Genomic DNA, 25,689 nt, shown 5'->3' with positions numbered 1-25,689 from the left:
TCCTGCGACCAGCGATCACCACAGGGGCAAAAACGGGAGCGCGCACCCAGCGATATATATCGCCGGTGCACACTCCCATTGCGGGCAATATGGTCGCTCAGCGACCATATTTCCCGCGATTTTGGACAAAATCGCCCCCGTGTGTACGCACCTTTAGGAGCACAGGTTGAGTATCCCTTATCCAAAATGCTCGGGACCAGGAAAATTTTGGATTATGGATTATTCCGTATTTCGGAATATTTTAATATTTCAATGATGTATCTTGAGGTATCTTGCATGTGTGTTGTACATATACATCAAACACATGAAATAAACACAAATATATTTTATTTGTGCATAAAACAAGGTTTCAAAACATGAAACAAAGTTTGTGTACAATCTCAGGCACTGAATTTAAATGCCAAGCAATCATTGTCTTGCACATGTATAGTGCCAGTTACGTATCATTCCCTCAGTAGTGCTGTTACAGATGTCCCCAGTAAGTTTTTAGCAAAAAAAAAAATTTTTTGTGTTCACTTTCTGGAATGTATGGTTTTCGAAATAATTCGGATAAAGGATATTCGGATACGGGATACTCAAACTGTATTGGATAATTTATCATGCAATACAACACTTTCAGCACAATAAGTATTTAATCATGTACATATAGCTGATATTTGTATTTATTTTAATTCCAGTGTGATCTAGGTCTTTCTATTTCAGCTAAATGTCATCTAGCCACTAAAATACAGTGATGTGTGAGGATTTTTGTTTAAAGACTGATGAGGATATTTGGATTATTTCTGTCTGCAATGACTGATAATCACCTAATTATATTTAAATAATCAGCAGTCATTTTGCTGTTCTCCAATGTCTATCTGTTGCAAATGGATATGGACTCTGGTGCTATGCCAGTTTTATTAAGATATCAATGAGGGTATGAAAATATCTTTCAAATGCATCAAATTCAACATTTTCTTCTCTTCTCTTCTCTTCACTTCTCTCTCTCTCTCTCTCTCTCTGTATATATATATATATATATATATATATATATATATATATATATATATATATATATATATACATATACACTTAACATCGGCACTCCCCTTTCCTAGTTTTGGGGTGCCCTATGGCTTGTGACCACATTGTTTAAACAGACATTGTAGGGGCTCTGCACACACTAAATTAACTGATAATAAATAGTGGAGATTTGGTTCATGAATTGATCAATGCATTCAAGCCTGCAGCGCCCTTCAAGGGACCCCTTGAAGGGGGCTACAGGCTTAAATGCATTGATCAATTCATGAACCAAATCTCCACTATTTATTATCAGTTAATTTAGTGTGTGCAGAGCCCCTGCAATGTATATATATATATATATATATATATATATATATATATATATATATATATATATATATATATATATCTACAAGAGCATATGTTGCTTAAATTACTTCTTAAAAAAAACCCTGGAGATTTCTTACCAAATCTCTCACCTTATTATTCTTTCATCATATTAAATTTTACCCTTCGTTTTTAATCATTTTTAACACTATCACATTGGCTGCATGTCCGACAAAAGACACACAATTGTTTAGGTTTCTTTTATTTATAATTCAAATTGTCACTTTATTTGCTTATTTTATACTTGACATGTACACTGTACAATTGTTTTATTTTTTTCCTGCAAAAATAGATGTACAGTATCCAAAGTTATTGCAAATCACTTTATTCAGGCTCTCCCAGAGGAATGTACTGTATGGGGCTTAGATTGTACAGGCCCTCTGTTACGGTCCGTGTGTGTCGCTTACCAGTCCGGGTGGTGCGGCGGGATTTGGTCCAGGTGCGTGGTCTCGGGCGTCTGAGCAGCACGCCAGGAGGACTGGTTGACCTGCGCTGGCGCGGAGTGCCCTGTCCCAGCTCCCGGCGTTGTCCCCTCACTCTGGATGCGGTCACCATCGGAGCAGCAGCTGCAGTGCTTCCGGCCGCCTGTGGGGACTTCACTGACGCAAGGCATACTACCTCTGCCACAGCGTCTGCGCTGCAGGCGCCATCTTGGTGAAGCCAGCCAATACAATCCAGGCTGAAAGTCAGCAGCCTATCAGTGAATCCCAAGGGGGATAAAAGACTCATCTTTAAACCAAGCTGGCGCCAGTTCTTCGCTTGTCAATCCTTAGGGAACACCAGCGTCCTGAGCTCTCCTGACTACCTGTGCACTTTCAGCGTCTTGCTCCAAGTGCAATCAGTCTGGGTCATCTGTGCACTTCCAGCGTCTTGCTCCAAGTGCAATCAGTCCGGATCACCTGTGCTCTTTCAGCGTCTGGCTCTAAGTGCAATCAGCCTCTGATCATCTGTGCACCTCCAGCATACTGCTTCAAGGTGCAATCAAGCCTGCTTACCTGTGTACCTTCTGCCTGGGTGCAATCTGCAAGCTACCTCCTGTGCAACTTTCCATTTTGGTACAACCCCTGCTATCACCTGTGTACCTCCTGCCTGGGTGCAATCTGCAAGCAACCTCCTGTGCACCTTCCGTTCAGGTACAACTCCTGCTATCACCTGTGTACCTCCTGTCTGGGTGCAATCTGCAAGCAACCTCCTGTGCACCTTCCGTTCAGGTGCAACCCCTGCTATCACCTGTGTACCTCCTGCCTGGGTGCAATCTGCAAGCAACCTCCTGTGCACCTTCCGTTCAGGTACAACTCCTGCTATCACCTGTGTACCTCCTGTCTGGGTGCAATCTGCAAGCAACCTCCTATGCACCTTCCGTTTGGGTACAACCTCTGCTATCACCTGTGTATCTTCAGTCCGGGTGCATTCTGCAAACAACCTCCTGTGCACCTTCCGTTTGGATATAAATCACCACCAGTCTCCAGTGTACCTTCCATCTGGCTGCAGCCTGTCACAGTCTCCTGCGCACCCCCTACCTGGGTGCTACCCACTGCAGTCACCTGTGTATCCTGGTCTTGCTACGACTGGCTCTGATTCCTGTTCATCATCTGGTCCTTCATCATCTACCCCGTGGCTAACTTCTACATGTCCGTGTCCACCAGCCCCGGGCTCCTCCCTGGTCCCGTATGAGAAGGAATTATATCCGTCCCGCTATCCTGCAAGCTACCCCGGTTCCTGGTCATCTCCCGGGTCCACAGAATTCCCAGGTACTGACACCCTCTAAAATATTTGCAAAATCTCCTGCCATCCCTTCATTTTAAGTGGCATAAGCAGGCACCATAGGTTGCTAAAATGGAAACTTTACCAAGCTTCGGAATGAACAACACATGGTGAAGGAAGGCTTGTTTGTTTGGTGTCTAAGCACAACTGCCTGCAATAGGGGTGTGGTCTTGTGAGTATGAGGAGTGGCCTCTTGTGTAGGGGGTGTTGCACTCTATTCTAGTCCTGGTTAATGCAGGCTACCAATGGAGGCCAGTCATTATGCAGTGCCAGCTCCTACACTGTGACAGGAGCAGGGAGGAGGAGTTGGCACTGTGTTGTCGCATCTCAGCGCACCTTCTAAGTGACAGCACTGGCTACATTTAACAAATCTGACTGCTCCCACATGTGCAGCCTTCTGACAGCAAAGGGATTATACATAAATACAGTATGCTCCTAAAAGTTTCCAGGTATTAGAACTAGCTCACAATTAGTGGTATTCAATTGGTTTAACTAGCACTGTGTTTGTAATTTAATTATTTTTTTTTTTTTTAAGTTTTATTGATTTAAGTTATGGAAAAAAATATACATGTTCTTGTATTTTATTTGTTATTTGCCCTTGTTTTGGTGTTTCATTAAGTGTGTTAAACACACTTGTTTACCTGCATTGATGCATGTGCACTTCCAAAATGGTTTCACATGGACACTAAAAACAGCTAATCACAAAGGGGTGATATACATGATGCTAAAGCTGGATTTTCATAGGTCTAAATTATATGTAAATGAAATAATCCAATTTCAGTTCAAAATTTCTTGAATCATGACATCAGAATTTTTTACAGCACCCCTGAGATAAAATAATTTATTGTTAAAAATTGGAATACAATATTAAATTAATTCAATGATGCCTTTACTGTATTCCTTAGGTTTAGTAACTTGGTGGTGTACATTTGTGCTTCTGACTGCCCTCATGTTTGATTATTGGCAGTCACGCAAACTTGATTCTGGCAAAAACTTTAACTATAAGTAATTTGAATTGGTTCTGGACCACCAACCTGAGGAACCCCTGGAAGAGCCTTGACACACAGTTTTGGAATCACTGGTCTACTCCATTCCTTTCTTTATTGCAGCATACTACAAAGTGTTAGTACACTACTCCAGTCAATGCATACCTGGATTTGTACGTTTACCTAGAAATTCCAAGAGGGGCTGAAAGAGCATGGTGCCCTCTGCATTTTAAAATCCTTTAAACATAATCATTCTTGTATAAATCAGGAAAGAGATGGATGGACCCCCCTTGCTTTGGATATATACTCTTTCCTAAGACACAGTTGGTTGTAAAATAGTACATGAAATCTGATAGCTGTGCATTTGAGGAGATCCATCATGGATGCAAGTGTGAGATGTCACAGAGTCCGCTTTGGAATTGTTTGGCCTTTTAAACAGCCCAAAATTGCCAAGTGCATGATTTTTATTGCATTAAAAAGTGTAATCACAAAAAGTGCACAGACTTTCCACCCATGACACTAGCATTTTATATGATTGAGTATCCATCATTAAGGGCAATAACATAAACAGTGCCTCTCCTGATACCATAGCCTGACCATTATACATTCCATTGTATATGTTATCAACATCATTCCCTCAAACAGATAAAGCTCTGGAATTTAATACAAGTCCACATGCTGCCCCAGATGTTAGATGCAGCTTCCTTGACATTCCTTTCAATCTTACCATTCTATGCCTCAAAAATATTCATCATTTAGTGTAGGGACGTCAAAACTTCTGTATGTCCCAAAAGCCAAATGCAACCTACCACAGTAAGCCACAGATACCAGACTGCAGTGTAGACAGTGGTCCACCTGGTGGTAGGCAAGCTCTTAGCGTTTCAGGAATTAAGAAAGCAAAACTCAATGGGGTTTATTCTAGTTCATTCTTTCTGACAAAATCCTTCTTAGATGGACAAAACCATGTGCACTGCAGGGGGGCAGATGTAACATGTGCAGAGAGAATTAGATTTGGGTGAGTTATTTTGTTTCTGTGCAGGGAAAATACTGACTGCATGATTTTACACTTCAATATAGATCTCACTTTGAAGAAAAACCCCACCCAAATCTAATTCTCTCTGCACAAGTTACATCTGCCCCACCCGCAGTGCACATGGTTTTGTCCATCTAAGAAGGATTTTGTCAGAAAGAATGGACTAGAATAACCCCCCATGTGCAGACTTTTCCTGCAGACACCCTTTCCATTTCAACCCTCTGACTGAAAGTGTTTAACCTGCCATGATTACAGGTGTGTGTGTGTGTGTTTATGTGTGTGTGTGTGTGTGTGTGTGTTTGTGTGTGTGTGTGTGTGTGTGTGTGTGTGTGTGTGTGTGTGTGAATGTGTGTCTGTCAGTCACTGTATTCTTGCAATATGGAATTGCAGATAAGGAATTTTCTAAAATCAGTGTGTGTGTGTGTGTGTGTGTGTGTGTGAATGTGTGTCTGTTAGTCACTGTATTCTTGCAATATGGAATTGCAGATAAGGAATTTTCTAAAATCAGTGTGTGTGTGTGTGTTTTTCTAGTTCTTTGTTTTTATACCCTGAACTTCCTTTTGTTTAATCTTTCCCTGATCTCTACTTTGTTCTATTTACCTTTGCTTCTCAGAAAAACACATTCTTCATTTTCATTATACAGTATGTGGCTCTCTATTATGCTATCACATCTTTTTCTATCATTTTTTTTATATTACCTTGATCACTTTCATTTAATAATATGCAAAGCACTACTATTTCCAAATTGTCATTAGTCGTCCACTGTATTTTAGTGGACGTCCTTACCTCAGGTGATCCCTGATGTGGGAGGGGAAAAATGTCAGCACAGGGGGCGTGTCCTTGAATGTGGTGGGTGTGACCTCATGGGTAGGTCATGGCTTAGTGACGAGGACCTCCATTATTTTGGGGTTCATGAAGATGCAGCTTCCCCTGGAGACCAGCCAGGATACAGTATGCAGTGCTAGATCCACAGTGACAGGAGCCAGGTGCTGCACGGAATGTTACAGTGAACATGAATACATACAACTTAATCTGTTCATATTATACAGGCAAATATCCAGATGCTTCCATTGTTCTGAATTATGATTAATTCATATTGTTAAGTATGTTATATTTTATGTCTACACTAAGGTTGCCATAATCCAAACTTATACTGATTGTCAGCCTTAACATGTTGAGGTTCATTCTTGAGAAAGGAACAGAAGTGGGAAGCACGCTTACCAAGTTTTTAGGTCAATGGATAACTATAGAGGGAAAATGGTCCGTTTCCCTGGCGGCTGAAATCTGATTGTCACAATACTGACAGTGGAATCCCATCAGAATCCTGACTGCAAATCCTGGGGTTAGGGTTAAGCCCTATTGGGAGGGTTAAGCTGATGGGAGGTGGGTGGTGGTTTAGGTTAGGTTATGGGAGGGTATGGTTAATGTTAGGATGTGTGAGTGGTGGGTTAGGATTAGACTGAGGAAGAGGCAGGATATGGTTAGGATTATGGTTACTGTTGAGGTTAAAATACTCACCAGGATCAGTCAGGGTTTTAAACATCTGCATACCACTATTGGCATTCTAATAATAAGGATTTCAATAACTGGGATATCAATATCATCCGTATAGAGAAGTAGGTCATCAAATCTTAATAAACAACTTTTCTGAGCTGTTAATAGTAGCACTCATTCCGTACAGTAGGTTATTGATACATCCATAGAAGATGGATTTTGACATTTTATATTGCCCACCAGGTGGCAACTGGCTACTAAACTTATGTAGCAGACAAAATTGAATTGGCATTTAACCTTGCCTGGGAGAATATTGGGCAGCAAACAGGATATACAAAAGGTACACCAGAGAAACAGAGATTTTGACATTTCTCAAGGCTGAACAATAGTTTAGTAGTTCAAGGAATGCCTGGCAGATATGTCATTTTTTTTACAGGAGTTCAGCACTCTCCAAATACCTATTTCAGGTTCCATGAAACCTCTTACCAGTGGCGTCACTAGGCAGGTGCGGGGGGTGCGGCCCGCACCGGGTGTCACCAGTTAGTGGGGTGACACCCAGTGCTGCAGGTTAGGTGGTACGGGGTGTGCCGGTACCCCGTACCGCCATATCAAAGTCCCCCGAAATGTAAGCGGCGGGGGGCGTGGCTTGTACCGGTCTGCCACCCCCAGCCGCAGCAGATTCCATATGGAGGGGAGGGGCGGGGAGCGCATCGCGCGTCTCTCCTTCCTCCCCCTCCCCTCCCTCAGAAGCAGCACTGCGCGGTGGGAGGCGGCAGCGCGTGGTGGGAGGACTCAGACGACTTGAGCAGGCCAGCCAGCACTGCACGGAGAGTTGTGCAGTGCTGCCGCTGGCACTGTGGGTGGCATTACTGGTGTATCGTGTAATTAGCATTGCGGTGTGGGGCGTAATGTGTAACTGGCATCACGTGTGCGGCATTATGTGTAATTGGCATTACGTCATGTGTAATGGGTATAGTTCGCTAAAATGTGCAATCTGCAAGTACACAATACATTCATGGTACAGACACGCCCCCTTCTGGTAGGCCACACACCCCAATTTTTTGGCGTGCACAAGCATCCACTCTCCGTCTTCCAGAAAGTTGGCGGGGGGGGGGGGTGACACCATCGGCTCCTACACCGGGTGACACCAACCCTAGTGACGCCACTGCCTCTTACTCCAGAGTTAAAACAAGTCCATTAGTGTCCATTTGTATTTTACATAGGTAATGGGTAATAGTGTTGAAAGGTCTGATCATTAACCAGAACCTCTGAGAAGTTTCTATGAAAAATGAATCAGTATTTTATGTAAATTGAGGAAAGGATGGTGATTGGGTGAGATTCTTATTGTTTTTTAAAACTGGCATATCCTGTTGAGCAGTGTTATTGTTTTCTATTCCCTCAATGTGAAATATTGCAGACGGCAGCAGGATTTTTGTTATGCAATTGACTATAAGAATTTTATATATGATCATTTCTATAGGCTGATTTTTTAAAGCCCTGGTAATCAGAAATTGGATATAATAGGCACTTTTTTTTTGACAAAAAAATCTCGCAGCCATTCAAATATGCCCCCCCAAAAAATCTCAATATGTGGTAAAAATGCTCATACTGTATTTCATTTTTAGTGACCAACAGTAATAAATATGCCAGTTTGCAGGGCAAATCTCATTGCATTAACAGAAACTAGTTGTGTTTTTATTCACATACAGTAAGCACATTCTGTAGTGGTGTTTTGCACACTTTTGTCACTTGTGACTTGAGAGGTTGTGATGGTGGAGGGGGCTTCCTAACTTTGGATAAGTACAATTTGTAGAGCAAATGTTAGTATGTTACTATAGGTAAAAAAAAAAAACACACAGCACAAAATTATTTATGGTTTTTACTTTGCAGCCTGTGGCTACTTTAGTTATAGTTTCATATATAGAGCAACAGATTCTGTTGCTCTTTAATTAGGGAGCATATTTATTTTAAGATAAAAATGTGCAAAACCACTGACATACCTCTCCCTACGAATAACTGGCAGACATTTTCTGTACCTTAGAAAATCTAGAAGCTTAAATTTGGTGAAAAACACTTGTTTACCAAAAAAGGTAATATTCAGTAATTTCACAAAAACTCCAAAAGCCCTTTAATGCATTCAAGTGATACTAAAATAATGTAAAAATGGTGTGAATACCCTTTTTTCACAATATTTTAGTTAGAATAATGTTAATAAGTCGTGAAGTAATGTATCTGCTTGGTTAGCTTTCTTTGTGTGGTCTGATTTGCATGAGGATAAAAAACAAGCTGTTATTTACCTGATAAACACGCTTCATTTACTCCTCCAGCACAGAATACATGTCAAGCCTTGATGTGTGGTGTTCTTAATATGTTGGGTGCTTTGTAAACCAGAAGACATTGAGGTATTGCAGGGCTGGGCAATTGCGGCCCTCCAGATGTTGATGAACTACACATCCCAGGATGCTTTGCATTAGTTTTGCTATGTGGCCATGCTGAAACTGATGCAAGGCATGCTGGTATGTGTAGTTCATCAACTTCTGGAGGGCCGCAATTGCCCAGCCCTGAGGTATGGTCTAATAAACCTTTTAGGCACTAGTGTACTGTATCTACAATGGGTTCAATGGGCCACACACTGCATATCCTGCATCAATTTAATCATTCTCTCCTTTCTGTCAGACCAGCAATGGCTGCACAGCTGTAAAATCACTGGGAAAATGTTCGCCGCTGCCATTACTCTAGTGATATCCAGGCTTCAGCACAGATGGTTTCATCAGAATCACTCAGGTACTAATTAAGTCACCTGCGCTCAAGCCTGGATATCTACAAAACCTGCACTGTTGGTGTGCCTTGAGGACCGTGGTTGGGAAAGCCTGCTCTAGTGCCTTGCACATGAAATTACTAGTAGTAGTAGTACGTTTATTTATAAGGCGCCACAAAGTGTCCGCAGCGCCGTACATAGCAAATAATTTTTACAAGGTAACGTACAGGGTGTGTTGAAAAATACAGTATAAATAGGGGTATAGCTGGTAGAACTAAAATCAGCATCAGTTCAGAAGTACAGTAGGTGTCAAAATTGTCGAGGAGACTGAGGATGAAGTAGAGGAAGGGAAGAACAGGACAGGAGCACAGGTGAGGTAAAGAGGTAGAGTAGGAACTGGATGTGAGCACCATTCTCCCAGAGACCAAAGCATGCACAGTAGACTCTGGCACAATACTTGTTTACTGCACCCCCAAAGAGGGGGCCCAGCTGGAACATGCACATGGGCCCCTTCCTCTCTTAAAGGGCCTCTACTTCCAGATGTGTAGTCTGTTGCTGTCCTGACCCTTGGAGGAGGGATGAATTAACCTGTTATTGTGTGCACCATTTAAGTAGTTAGGGGAAGTTAATTATAAGATAAGTAATGACACCACATGTGATAGTGATCGAAGCACAGACTTCCTGTTTTTTTTCCCCTTTTAATATAAATTGTATAGTGTCCACCGGTGGCAACTCCAGAGGCGGGTCTGCAGCGCAGTTCAAAATTCAAATATAGGAGGAACACCTACTTCCAGTAAATCCATTTGGAATAGCAGTTGGTGGCAGTAAGTGTGGCTCCCCTATTTGAATTTTAAACTATGCTGCAGCCCCCCTCTGGAGCCGCCACTAGTGTACACTTATTCTGCATTACCACTGAGTTTTTGCTTCCATTGCAGCTACTTCCGCTTTGTCCCAGTTTAAGGGGGATATTCAATCGCCGTCGAGCATCTCCCGTGGGGGAGATGCTCGACGGGCCCTATTCAATGCTGTCTTCCCCGACAGCATTAAACAGGGTTTCCTGGCAGAACGAGCCCGACATCTCTAGCTGTCGGGCTCGTTCTGCCGAGAACAGCCTGGAAGTGACGAGCTGCCGGCTGCATCTCGTCACTTCCCGGCCGCAACTCGCGGCCACGCCCCCTTCTCGTCCCGCTGCAGGCGGGACATTGAATCCCGCCTGCATGTTCTCGGTCGAGCTGACGGAGAACGGGACTGGGTCACGGCAGGCGAGCAAGCTCGTCTGCCGTGACCCGAAGATTGAATACCCCCCGTGGAAGTTACCACCTCTGAGGTCCTACTTACAATGACCACCCACGACACCCTCCTTTCTGAAGGAATATACTATGATTTTCGGTTCTCTGGGTTAGAGGCATTTTTTAAGAGTTCATCTTGTTAAATGCATCCTGGAAAATAATCAAATAAAAATAAAGAACATACATCTTACATACTGTGAGCAAGAAGAAAAACAGTAGTAGTAAAAAACAATATAGGAATGAGGTAGTGTTAGTACAAGGTAGGATAAACAAAAGCTGCAAACCAGATTTACAATGTAAGAATATACTGTATAGTAAGCATGGTAAACTGGTGATAAAAGAGAACAGAGAACATGCGAAGGAGGATGTAATAGTGAGACATTAAGACAGTAATTTATATTAAAGTCAATAATGTACTCCCAAAGTGTTAATTTAAGGCTGCAATAACTTATATTTTATAGCAGAATGCAGCGTGAAATGCTTTTAAAGTCTTCTGGTTTGGAGCCATTCATTACTTTTATTGGCAAAAAACTATTATTTTTTGTTGCTTTATGTAGTAATTCTCCCAATATAACAACAGTATCTGCAAATCACAGCACCAAGAATGCAATTGCACTGAGATAAGGTTTCTTTACCAAAGATATAAGTACTACTCATTATTACTCTTATAATTAATGCATTGTTTAAAAATATACTTTATTCAATCAATAATGCACCATCAAATTTCTTTTATGTGTCATATATTTTGAAAAAAAATTATTTCTTCAAAAACTGCAGCTATTATATCTTCTATATACAGAATATTTTTTTAAAAAAACATTAACTTTTATTGCATTGTGAGAAAAAGGCTTGATAAAAAAACATTAGGAAGAACCAACACTATAAAAGGGGTACATTTATGAAAACTGGTGCACAATACTGTATTCGAGTCCTGTATCCCATAACGACTAATCAGAATGTGTAAGGATAGTGCTGCTTTCACAATTTTGTTTAGCTTTTGTTTTACAGACATGAAAATTTATATTCATGAGCTATTTATGGGAAAATTGTGCTATAGTGCTGCTTTTATTGTTATTGAATACCACTGCTGCAAATATTTAAATATTTCAGATGATTTTCAGGTTTTGTAAGCAAAGAAAATAAAAACTGTTTGCAATTACAAATCTGTGAATGTGATGTGTGCTACTGTAGGTAATTGTCAGATTCCACGGATTTCAGTTAGTTATTTCCATTATTGTTATATTTGCTGGGCTAAATTTCTATATTTGACTCTTTGATTATGCAACATCATCCAATAACATTATAACATTCATTGTGTATCTATTTACATGTTTATTTACATTTAACCCTTTGAGTGCCAACATCTCTGTGTGAGATGTTCAAAATATCCGCTAAAAATGCCGGTATTGCTCACATTTGTTATATAAAGTACAATAAAAAATTTTTTGTAAAAAAAAGATATATTTCCTATATAAGGTAAACATTACAGGTCATTATGATGAATAAAAATGTCTGGTTGATAATTTTCACACCTTTTTAATAAATTATGTTGCCACTCAAAGGGTTAAGACTGGGTACACACTTGCTCATGTATTATTTTTTATTCAAGATGAAGTTTTATTTTACTTCGCCCAACTCGTACAACCTCTTGCCTTCCTTCCGCTCTTTGGATAAATCTGCTTGTAATAGGGCAGCACACCTGTAAAAATATTTAAACCTACGGATTATGTCAACCCGTTGAGTGATCTCAATTACAAATAATGTACAGCTACGCCTCCATTTATTTTTGCCATATATCAATCATACAAATATTAGGCCTGATTCAGAGTTAATTGCTGATCAACAAATTCACAAATTGAGTGATTATCGAATGACTGCGCATTCGTACCATATGCATTGAGCATGTGCAACTATGGGTCGTAAACACAATTTGGACGGAGGTTGACAGGTAGCCGGCATATGGGGGTGGAAACTTGATGTATTCTGTGTGTCAGAAAAAATGCAGATGTGCCCAGGCAATTAAAGGATAGATGTTTGATTCTTGTACATAATTGATTTCCTGCCATTGCCAATCCCTACCCATATTATACACATTTTAAGGAAGGGTCTCTGAAATCAGCATCGGCCTCAATCAGCCTGTTTCAGTCACAGATTTGTGGAAGGTCAGAGCTACTCACAGTTGCATAGACTTGAAAAACTATTAGATGGTTCGGGAACTGCGCATGGATTTGTGAGTGGATAGCAATCTCCGATAGTTTCGCAATTTGCTCACTTTTTCATGGGGTGGGTTTTCATTCTGCCTGAGTGGCAGCTATCTACTCACAGTCATCTACAACTTTGCACAATCAGGATCAAGTGTGAATTCCCTGGACTTGAACCCAATTTAGAATCTGTTTGACCACCTTGGCCGTTATGTTCGCTGTATGGATCCTCTACCGAGCACCCTCCAGCAGCTATGGGATGCACTGCAGTCAGCACGGCTCCAGTACCTGTGCCACCTGACCGGCACCTTATTGAATAACTCCTGGCACATTTAGCTGGCTATTAGCTGGTGGTCATAATAATGTTACCTGTACTGTGTAATATATGTCACTATGTTTATAGACTCCTGTCTCTACAAATTTGTATTTTTACATTTGTAGACATAATTTAATTTTTAGCTTTGCCTATTGCACCAACTTGAAATGCAGTTGGATTCTTCTGATGTAGATTCCACATACGTGAGCACTTGCCAATGCAGCTGCCTCCTCTGGCAGCATTATCATGTTAACGGCCTTGACTTCATTATACAGTGGGCGTAATCGTGTTCTTTAAAATTCATAATAGTATTACAACATCATTTAGTCAGGTTTTTTTGCCCACTGATTTCCATAATTGTCAAAGTGATGACAGATATTTGCATATCGCAGGATTTCTCACATGTTTTTAAATTATTTCCAATAGGCCAATGTTTTGCATACCCGTTATTTATAAGTCTAGAGGGGTGTACTATTTTCTACATTGTACGCTCAGTTTTTTCAAGAGAATGCAATATTTCATTAAATCTAACAAAATCACTTACCATTTTGCTCTTTTTATGTTACATTTACTCTTTTTTATTATGTATGTATAAATGTCTGGCAGCTGAGCAATCTGCTGTGATTTGGAATCGGTCTTCTTCAGTGCAATTTTATCCTGTAAAAATATTCATATCCAGTATAACTTGTATTCTGGCAAATGTTGGAACTGTGTTTTTTAGTTTAACGCTTTTAAAACTAAGGATTTGGAACATTCATTATATATTTAACGTATGTCAGAAAATGTTGAAGTGGAAAACCCCTTTAACCCCTTCACTTCAGATAACAAGTGGGATTTGCTGCCGGCATTACAGTATATTAAAACTACAGATGACAGCCATAGGCTGGAGCTCTAAAATAACCCTGTATATTACTCTGCATGCACAGCAATGGCTGGTCATGTATGCAGAGAAACGTGGCACCTGTGAAGCGGCTGCTGGTCTGCATGGCCGTAGACCTTCTCAAGCAGTTCTCTTTATTGTGCATGGGCTGCGAATGTTTACGCAATTGTGAATTAGTTGGTGGGTGTCTCTTTTCTTTTCTGGGTGGCAACTTCACTTGCTAATATTATCAGTTCCTTATCCTAGAAAATCTCAATTGCAAATGCATAAGGCAGGGGTAGCCAACATGTGGCTCTTGTGCCGCATGTGACTCTTTTCTTAATGAGATGTGACTCCCGCACCAGTGGCACTGCCACATGCCTTATCTGACTATGCGCTACTCATTTGTGTGTGCTGGCGTTTGCCTCTGACTGTGCGCTACTTTGCTGTGTGCTAGTAAAAATATCAATGTTTTTTTTTATTCAAAGTAATCTTAAAAACTAAAGGTATAGTTTGTGTGATATTGACTAACAATGACTGCTGTGGCTGCTGCAATTTGACAAATCAAACATAGATCAAGGGGTCAATTTACTAAGATGGGAGTTTTATTGTATATCATTATGAAATCTAGAAGGTGTATGATAAAGCATCAAATAAGTTACTATTCTAAGGATTGACAGAGTTCAGTCTGATATCCACTTTTTAACCCAATTCACAGGATAGTTTGGTAGGCTAGCTACTACACTAGGGGCACAATAATAATTTACCAATACTTTATATAATAATAATAATAATAATTATTATTATTATTATTATTATTATTATTTATTATTATTATTCTAATTATGATTACAAATTTTTGCAAAGTTTAAATACATGTTCTTTTCCTAATCTACTCATTTAAAAGAAACATTTTCTGAATGGGTTTAAAAAAAATTGCCATTGAAGTGGTTAAATGTTCGTAACTATGGCCCTTATTCTGATTGACGCGGACTTTACCGCATACTTTCGGATCGCGTGTTTTCGGCGTCTGCGCATGCGTGGAGAACGCAACGCGCATGTGCCACGCCTTGACTCCGTACCAGTTCGGCCAAATCCCGTCCAAAACTGTTCCCCGCAATCAGTCGGGAAATATGGGCGTATTATGGGCGTCATGCGGAATGACACATGGGCGTAGTTTCAAAGTGGGCAAAACGGGGCGGAAACATGGGCGGATACGGGGGAGTACACTTATGTTGGGGGGCGTACATTCGGATAGCACTCCGAATGCACGCGATCAAAAAGGGCAGAAATGTGCGGTGTCCACAAGTGTACTATTGCTTAGCGGACACCACTCGTTCATGCGGTAGGCGAACGTACGCCTAATGACTACAAGCATTAACACCTGAACCCAATAGAATCGACTCCTTTACTCATTACTTACTAATAGGACGCTTGTCAGTGCTTTAATTGAAACCATTGCACTTCAATTGCTGTAAGGGTTAATGTGTGCAATGCATGTGTTAGGCATGCTTGTAAGGATATATTGGCATCTAATTGATTCCAATTCCAAATAAGAAGTTTTTTATGAGGATAGGTATTTGAATAAGTGGGTCATGTGATGTCTTGCAGAAGATACATAATAGTGGGTTGTTTGGCGTAAATACTCCGCTTACGTGCGGTAGCACCGCTTGGCTCCCGTTCGGATGCGGTATTCCCGAGCATACTCTGTAATACTCTGTAATACCGTGCAGAATCGGAGTGTTTCTCCCGCACACGCATGGTTTGTATGTCGTCCGTAAACACGCCCTGTTCTTAAAGAGTGAGTCCGTCCGAATGCGGAGGACCCGTGGGCGTTTCTACGGACGATGGCCGCACGCGGCAGAACACCGTGGCGTGCGGACCGCACCGTAAGAATGCGGGAATATCCGCACCGATCAGAATAAGGGCCTATGTTATGTCACCCAGAACTGTCCCTTCAAAAGGCTGATTCACTCGACCTTCTTCTACTTTCATTTCAACCAGTTACAACTTTTAAACTAATGTTTTAGTCCACTTGCTGTGCAATGATTACTCAATTTGGTTACATACAGTACGGGCACATTCATGCAATCCTAGTGCTAAGTATTTTGGGCCTTATTCTAGTTCATTCTTTCTGACAAAATCCTTCTTAGATGGACAAAACCATGTGCACTGCAGGGGGGCAGATGTTAAATGTGCAGAGAGAATTAGATTTGGGTGAGTTAATTTGTTTCTGTGCAGGGTAAATACTGGCTGCTTTATTTTTACACTGCAATATAGATCTCAATTTGAAGTAAAACCCCACCCATATCTAATTCTCTCTGCACAAGTAACATCTGCCCCACCTGCAGTGCACATGGTTTTGTCCATCTAAGAAGGATTTTGTCAGAAAGAGTGAACCAAAATAACCCCCTTTATGCCAGTGAAAAAGAACATAATATACAGCACGCGCTAACTTTTTTCATTCCAATCTGTGTTTGTCCCTCTACAAGTAGGATGAGTTTGTCCCTCTACAAGGAGGATGAAGTAATCAGGATAAAGTGTATACACACTGGGCAATAATGGTATCTTTTGGCTGTTATAATATTGTAAGCGACTCATCGGATAATTGGATCCATGGGCATCTAGACCTTTTTTGACCATTTTATCATGCTTACAAAATACAATTCTGTAAGCCTATCACCTGATTTCTGGCAAATCAGCCTAATATTTATATACTGTATACCTAGATTTAGGGTAGAGCAAGACTAACATACCCAGCCAATAAAAATTGCTTACTAAGTCAATTGATTAATAATGAAACCTTATTGTAGCATTGCACATTAGTTAGCATTAATCATCCCCATATGGAATGCAACCTGGTGGATAAAATTACAAAATCCCTGAGGACGAATCATGAACAAAATATGCGGAAAGTGACAGGGATAGGCCTGGAGAAGGGGGGGGGGGGGGTAGCTTAGGTTGCAGAAAGAAGGGATGTTAGTGATAGGCTGGGGAAGTGAGGGTAAGGCACTTAGAAGAAAGGTTATGATTAGGCATGGCTTTATAGGGTAAGAGTTACTAGCGGCACTGAAACACTAGCAGTGAGGGTTAGTGGTAGGCTGCATGGGGAGGGTTAGGGGGGCAGGGGGAAGTTAAGTATACTTATAGGATCCCTGTTGGGATTCTCTCCATTGGGATGCCTGCGTTGGTATTCTAATGGCTGGCATCCCCACTGTCGGAAATCCATATGTATTCCCCTATATTGACAATTAAAACAGGATGGAAATTCTTTTAAACAGGATTGTGGATGTTAGACTTTGCCTCAGATACAGACAGGGGTTAAAGTGAGGGGGAGCGGGGTGGAACTGAGTTCCACCACCTCTAATGGTGAAGTTGAACAGTTTAACCTCCACATTGGCCCTGTACAGTAAATCTCACAGAGAAGCATTCTAGTTTGCAGGGGATGCCAAAAACCCTACCACTGGCCCTGTTTTTTTTTATGGTGGGAGGGGGGGGGGGTAATTTGGTGACATAGAGAAATGAGTTCCCCCACCTCTGCAAGACCACTTTAAGCCCTGGATACAGAATAATAGCATTAGCTTGCATAATGTAAAATATATAATATATAATAATATGTTATCTATATAAATAGCTTACAATCATGAAAACATTGAAAAGCTTTACCATTCCTAGCTATAAGTAGGACGGTATTGCATCATTAATGACTATGGCATTATTGATACAGTACTGTAGATCCAATTGGAGCTTTAAGTTGGATTAATCTTTTTCTTTTTTTCCAAGGACATAGTAATGAAACCACTCCTGCTGCCATTGGGAAATAATTGTGCACCCCTCTGTGAATAAGTATTTATTTGAAGATCTAATATACATGTCCTATACATTTCCTTCCTTTGGCTTCTTTCTCTGCATGAAGAATGGTGTAGTTGTCATCTATGATGTAAATACATTGTCATGCAAATGATGAAGCACAAGTGGTGCATGTTTTATACTATTGCCCATGAAAACATGAATCTAGATGCAAGTCCAGAGCATGACAATTTAAGGTTACTCTTATCACTGCCTATGGAGCATTGCAAGCTTTCCGAACGTGTATTAGATCCCTTCTGACTTATTTCCTCTTTATGTTTTTGCCTATTTAAACCACAGCTGTTCATTTTATGAAAGTCCCAACATACCATTTTTTTTTTGCGCACATTAAATTATGCCCATATGTTTCCCTTCTAAGCGAACAAGACCAATTACTAGTAAATGGTGTGTGCTAAATGTATCATCTGTTACTATTAATACTGTCTTTATGTTTTGATACATTTTTTATTGCATTTTGTCACGTTGAGTCCTTGGTATTTGCCGGGTTTTAGATTGAAAAAGCACTAGTGTGAAGAGAGCAAGCTTACGGGAAAAGTACATTGGAAAGGAAAACTTTCAAGGTTACTTCTACTTGCAGTACTTTCACACTAAGGATGTGCTGGACAAAATCAATCACTTGGAGATTGCAAAACAGAATCAGTGTTCTTTTTTTTCTACATGAGGACAGCAGAAGTGAGAGCAAAATGAATTCTTTACTTACAACACATTTCCGAAGCACAGGTCACACAATATCATCATAGTCTTCCCAGCATCTAAGGAGCCTATCATAACCTTCTTCCACAGCACCAATAATGGGTGCCAAATCTCATTCAATATACTGTGCTCTAGGAATATTAATCATAAACTTTGTATCGAATAACCATCATGGAATAGAATCCAAACAAGTTCTTCAGATGCACGCTGGTGACCCATAATCACCTTGCAGCATTGCCAAAAACAATCTATATATAATCTATATACAGTATTTCATGAGTGGCAATATCTTTGTCCCTAGGAATCAAAAAGCTAATTTATACTTGAGGGATTGAACATCTTTTGTCTCAACTCAATTAACTGTAAGTGCAAAGCTGCCAGTTTGGTGTATTGATATTAACCAGTGGTGGATTTCCCACAAGGAACGTGCTTAGGGGTGAAACTCACTGGGGGATGGCACAGCATGCTGCCCTGCATAAGAGCTCTTTAGGCCTTTGGCCAGATAAATTGTGGTGGGCAATGAAGGTGAGGTTGCGGCTGCTCTGGTAGTCTGGAGACATTAATATTAATCCCAACATGCATGGGCAGTGATGTGGTGTGTTGGGTGACCATTAATGTTGTGCCAATAGGTGGACTGACTCCTCCTTATACAGGGGGTTATTCTGGTCCACTCCTCCAGACAAATTCCTTCTCAAATGGACAAAACCATGTGCAGTGCAGGTTGGGTAGATGTTACTTGTGCAGAGAGAGAGAGTTAGATTTGAGTGGGTTTTTACTTCAAAGTGAGATTGCAGTGTAAAAATAAAGCAGTCAGTATTTTCTTTTGCTCTGCACATTTTATATCTGCCCCCCTGCAGTGCCATGGATTTGTCCATTTAAGAAGGAATTTGCCAGAAGGAGTGAACCAGAATAATCCCCACACTAAGTGAAAGTACCTAGCTCTTAGATCTTAGGTCTGTCATAGACAAAATACATAATAGTCAACATTCTTGAAAAAGTTGAGTATAACAGGGCCCCTAGTGAGCAGGGTAATACAGTTTCACTCAGAAATTTACACTGCAAACTATTGCAATTTAAGCTTACATAATTAAAATACTAATTTCACTGAAATGTTTATGTTACAAGATATGTAACAACCCTGATTTAGGATACTGGTGCTCTTAGAGGTTACTAGAGAGCATTCTCCAGATTCAACTATTTCAAACTTGGGATGCTCATCATGGTGTGACCTACAGTATTTAAAATATTCTCCTGTTCCTGAGTTTTATTTGGAACCCAAGTTGACCATGCACTCTAAGCTGAACTGCAGGTTTTATGGACTTTTTTTTAAAAGAAGGTTAATATGTAGGTCTACATCTATCCTCCTAAAACATCAATTTCAAGAGGATTGATGCATTTTATCATATAAGGGTAATTTTAGAAAAGGGGTATTACTAAATATATTAAAGATATCTGTGGCAGTCCCTTAGTTTTTGGTCCTCATATATACAGTATGGCCTCAATATGCCTCATAGTATAAGATGTCATGCATGTAAATATGGCAGATCCCGTGCAACGACTTCTGTCAGGCACCTATTTTTTGCTGAACATGAATCTTAGTCGCTAGTGACATGGATGGACCAGCAGACTGTGCCGATTAATTTAAAAGCTGATACGTGTACTGTATATCTATGTGCGACTGAGTTTGTATATGAAGTACAATTAAATTTGGCATAAAAAAGCACATGTGACCGCATATTATAAGTGACTTGTCTTAAGGCCAGTCCGATGGATGCGCAAAAGTTTATGCTTATGCAATTCTTATTCCACCTACCCTTCCCAACCAGAGCAGGGCAAAAGCTGCTGCAGCAGCCAGAGCAGGTCTCCAACTATCCACCTACCCTTCCAAACAAAAGCAGGGAAAAAGCTGCTGCAGCAGCCAGAGCAAGTCTCCAAGTCTCCAGGTGGTTAACCTTCCTTTCCCAACCACAGCTGGGCAATATCTGCTGCAGTAGGCACAGCGAGTCTCCAACTATTCACCTTCCTTTCCCAACCACAGCAGGGCAGAAGCTGCTGCAGCAGCCACAGAAAGTCTACAACTATCCACCTACCCTTGATAACCACACAGGGCAGGAGCTGCTGCAGCAGGTACAGAAGATCCTGAAAACCCTCAATCAATAAGCAAACAATTAAGAGAAAAAAAACTGACTGAGGATCATCTTACATGGATTTCACAATGATATCTACAGTGTTCCATTCACAGACCGCTATGCCGAGTGAAAATGTTTTTCATTTAATGGACCCTTATAGGCCTTTAAGGGTCCACTTAAGGGATCCTGTAATGTGTTTTCATTTGCCCTTCTACTTCTTCTGCCAATGAAGTGTCCTTAAGAAAAAAGATGGATCCATGTATTGATTGTTGTGGTTTCAATGATGTCGCAATTGAAAATAGGTATCCATGTTCACTGATCTCAAAATTGTTTGATGGACATTAAATTGCAAATACTTTTTCAAACTGGACCTTAGTGGTGCTTATAACCTCATTACAATCAAACAGGGCAAACATCTTTTATAAAGGCAGATAGCCTTTACTACCCAAGATGGATATTACATGTACAGTATCTGGAAATGTCCTTCTGTCTGTGCAGTGTTCCTAGCTGTTTTTAAAAATGGAAACAACATTCTGTTCCGTAGGCTGGAAATATGCAAGATCAAGGTCAACTCTATTTCCTTCCTTTGTTATATAATTTTCAACTGTGGTGTACTCATGGATCTGGGGAAAGTTCCAGCTATCCTTTATTGGTGACAACCCACTACTCAAAAAATCTGTGCAGGAAGTTGTATTAAGGCTATTCGACAATTGTCTCACCTATTAATGATCTCAGCAAGAAAGGTGACGATCCTTCCCATTGATTTGGAGGATGCTTAGTTAGCCTTCCAGCAGCTCAACCTGGCAATCATCACTGCTCCTATCTTAAACCAGCCTGGTTTAGTACTTCCATTCTTCCTACAAGTTGATGACTTGCCTCATCTCTGGGAGTGGGAGCAGTTTTCTCACAGAAAGCACCAGACGGCAAGTTCCGCCCATGCAGTTTTTATTCTGGAAATTCCAAGTGATCTACAAACACAGATGTTACAGTTCAACAATGACCCATTATTCCATTGTTTGTAAAGAATCCATGCCACCTGTGTTACATTGCCTTGTACTTTTCTATGCAATACTTACAACCTCTTTTCCTACCTCTGGCTAGTACCCTTGATTTGGCTGCTGTTAGTTATTCTCTGGGTGATCTCTTTAAAACAGGGATATCGTATGTTAAGGCGACACTGCATCCTATTCCCCCTTAGAAATTCTTGTTTTTCTCAGTAAAAGAAAAACAGAAAAAAACAAATATCATTAGAGCATTATTACAGCAAATACGGTTGCAAAGAACTTGTCTTCTATCATTGAACTTTCTAAAAATCACTAAACATGTGAATCGTATTAAAAGAGGGTGTTTTATTTTTCCAAAGGCTGCTGGAATATTGATATTGATGCATAAATTGTGTAGCAAAAGTGTGGAAAAACATTGCCATTCCAATGTATTAGAGATATTGTATTATTGTATTGTAGAGCGATGTATTCGTGCTTGTATTCATGTCTAAGGAGTCTATGCTTTAATAATCATGGCAGGGCTGCAATTATTAACAATCCTGGCTTCAGTATCATTATTATTTCTAACATAATTACCCCACTATGCATGAAAAATGATTAGAGGGCCAGCATTTATAAAAAGTCACTATCCTTGTGAAGTTGTTACTGGGAAATTGAAGGAATCCCTCGTATTGTCAAAAGACTGCTCTATCTTATACTGTGCAAGCCCACAGTCCATTTAAAAAAAAAAAAAAAAAAGGGAGAATGGATGATATGGAAGAAAGAGATCTCTCTACTCCAAAAATGCCTCCATATCCATAAAGTGGCTATTGCCGTTTGAGGGAGGCATTATCTTCCAGGCCCAATCTCTGAAAAGCTAGGATTTTGGAGCTTGGTACTTAGGGGTCAGACAAAAGTCCTCAGGGAGAATAATGGGGACTATGGTCTTCAGTCTGCAGTGCTACTTTGTCTTTTGCAGGAAGCTATACTAAAAATGCAGAATCGGGGGGCGCAGAAATAAAAAGTATATTCACAGAGTGAAACAAAAATGATAATATCACTCTCAATGATTAGAAACAATATCTATTTTACCAATATACGAAGAGAGAGCTTATGATAAAAAATGTTCAGACAATATATTTAACAATAATACAATAAAAAAAAAATATGCAAACACCTTCAAAACCAGCTCCTAGAGCCGACTATTGATAATGAATACATATTCACAATACTTATGACCTGGTCTTATTCACAACCTGCGTGTAATTATATATAAGTCCAACAATATAATTCCTTGGAACGTGGAAAAAAGGATAAATGTCCTTGATGGATTATATAATCCAATATATGGCTGAAGGTTAAAAATCAGAATGTGAGGGGGTCCGGACAGATCACTGACCTCACTTATCAATCAAATGAGTGTAAATGCCAGAGTATGTATCCAACCATTTTTTAGTGTTCCAGTAAAAAGTATAAAGATTTTTCTCACCCGTCTTTGATGTAAAGGGATTGTGTCACTTATATATAATTGCACGCAGGTTGTGATTAAGACCGGGTCATAAGTATTTTGAATATGTATTCATTATCAATCGTTGGCTCTAGGAGCTGGTTTTTAAGATGTTTGCATATTTTTTTATTAATTGTATTATTGTTAAATAAATGGTCTGAACATTTTTTATCATAAGCGCTCTCTTTGTGTGATTGTCTTTTGCAAGAAGCTTTTCAAATCAAACAAAACAAAACAAGTATCATTAAAGCATTATTACAGCAAATCAGGTTGTAAATTGTCTATCACTGAACTTTCTAAAAATCAGAAAACGTGAATGGTATTATAAGATGGTGTTTCTTTTCTTCAAAGGCTGCTGGAATATTGACATTGATGCATAGATTTTGTAGCATAAGTGTGGAAAAACATTGCCATTCCAATGTATTAGAGATATTGCATTATTGTGTTGCAGAGTCATGTATTAGCACTTTTATCCATGTCTAAGGAGTCTATGCTTTAATAATCATGGCAGGGCCAGTGGCGTAACTAGTATAATGCAGCCACCTCTGCCACTTGGGGGATCGAGCGGCAGCCGGGTCTGTGCGGGCGCCGGGTGTCGGCACCCGCCCGGCGCACTGGCAATCTAGCATGCTGCACAGGCTGAGCACCGGAGGAGGCAAGTCAGCCACAGCGTGGGCGCGGCCATGACAGACAGTCACTGTCAGAGACAAACAAATCCCTCACTTGCCTGTACACAGAGCTGGCTATTGGCTACTCTGTACAGGATGGGCGGGAGCATGGTTGGGCGGGCTGTTGAATGGGCTGTCAGATGGGCGGACGAGGGTGGCCTGGGACAGACGCGTCGGAGCCAGGTGAAGCAGCAGTGTCTGCTGGTCTCTCTGCCTCTCTCCTGCTTCAGCTTCTCCTATGCGCGTGATGTCATCACGTCACATGCTGGGAAAACAAGCTGGAGAGGAGCCGGGAGGGAGCAGACAGACAGTGTCCAACCCAGTCCAGTCCTCAAACAGTCACACACTGACTTGTTATTGTTAGAAGTCGCTCACCCCAGAGTCACCAAGCTAAGGACCAGTACAGCCAAAGCTGTTTAAAAGGTTCTAAATACAAATATAAAGAAATACATGGTGGCTTATAATTGAAACTTTGTATTGGAACATAGTTTTCTCATCACTGCAGTGCAAACACAAAACACTCCACAGAAGTTTAAATCATGTACAGGAGTTTTTGCTACAAAATCAGACTGAGTACCATAATATGGAATTCAGGTATCCAGAGGTCATTACTGTTATACAAAGCAATTGTGTGGCTCCGGAAGTCATTTGACTGTATTGGTTTCTGACGCTGTATTTTCTATGGCATTACAAAAATAACTTGAATAGATTGGACTAGAAAGATGTTTTTAAATGTACTAAAATGTTCTGGACAACAGGAAACACATTTTAGGCTGTTATAGTATGTGCTCCTTATTGTCTCATGCCAACATGGCAGCTGTCCCTCATTGCTGTATAGTTTCAGACCTTTGTAAGTGAAACCTTGCTTGTCTGTCTGTCTTATTCATCTGTCTAAAGTATTTTGGGGGTCTGTAGGTTGTATATCATTGCATGACTGCATGATTTATTGGCTTTCTAAATCCAATATTGTCTAAACCTAGTTTTGGGTTTACATCAATGTGACAATGATTAATGATGCTGAGCATTGGGAGCCAAGGCACCAAGACTGCACAAGTGTGCGGTACATTACTGGGAGTTGACTAAGTCACATGAGACTTTGCACAAGAGGTTAGAGGCTGAGAGGCTTGTGCTGAGCTCTGCTTTGTGGAGCTCATCATATGCTTCTCAGGCCCATGGAGGACAGCAGTGGCCTCATCATGGGAGGGTTTTGAATCAGAGGCAGCGCTGAGCCTGTCGGGGCTCCTACAGAGTAAGGTACAGATGGACAGAAGGACAATATATATTGTGGAAATTATGTCAGTGCTATTTGCGAACCCTTGATGAAGGGACGAAATGCGTTGGAAATGTCTGTTTGCTATTCTAAAATATCTGAAATGCACTATTAAACTTTTTATTGTCTGGAACAACCACTACTGCTGTGTGTCATAAGAGACTTTTTAATAAATGTTTATAACATTTGGACTTTACTTTTATTGCTTTGATTTTTGTCAAAAGGCTATATAGACCCAATCACTAAAGGTCTAAACAAGGGCGCCAACTTACAACTGCTATCCATACAGATGGGGCTTGTCCCATCTTTGCAGGGCTGGCATTTCTAACGCCATCCCCGCCATCACGCCATCCCCGCCAGGGGGAGCGTGCACGAGACACGCGCACGCCCCCTGGCAACGGAGCCTGACTCCCTCGCCGCCTCCCCCGCCATCACCGCAGGTACCCCTCGCCGCCCCGAGCGCCCTCTAACCATGCCCGT

The 25,689-nt window shown here is 40.7% G+C and overlaps 1 protein-coding gene across 5 annotated transcripts in view; it reads left to right on the top strand.

The window, feature by feature from the left end:
* PCDH15 (protocadherin related 15) overlaps positions 1 to 25,689 on the top strand; it is a 1,154,330-nt gene that overhangs the window by 593,257 nt on the left and 535,384 nt on the right. The window lies entirely within an intron of this gene.

Source organism: Crinia signifera, chromosome 6, assembly GCF_055691185.1.
Source record: "Crinia signifera chromosome 6, ASM5569118v1, whole genome shotgun sequence".
Taxonomy (NCBI): Eukaryota; Metazoa; Chordata; class Amphibia; order Anura; family Myobatrachidae; genus Crinia; species Crinia signifera.
The sequence above is the reverse complement of the archived record's forward strand: the minus strand, read 5'-3'. Positions and strand labels throughout refer to the sequence as shown.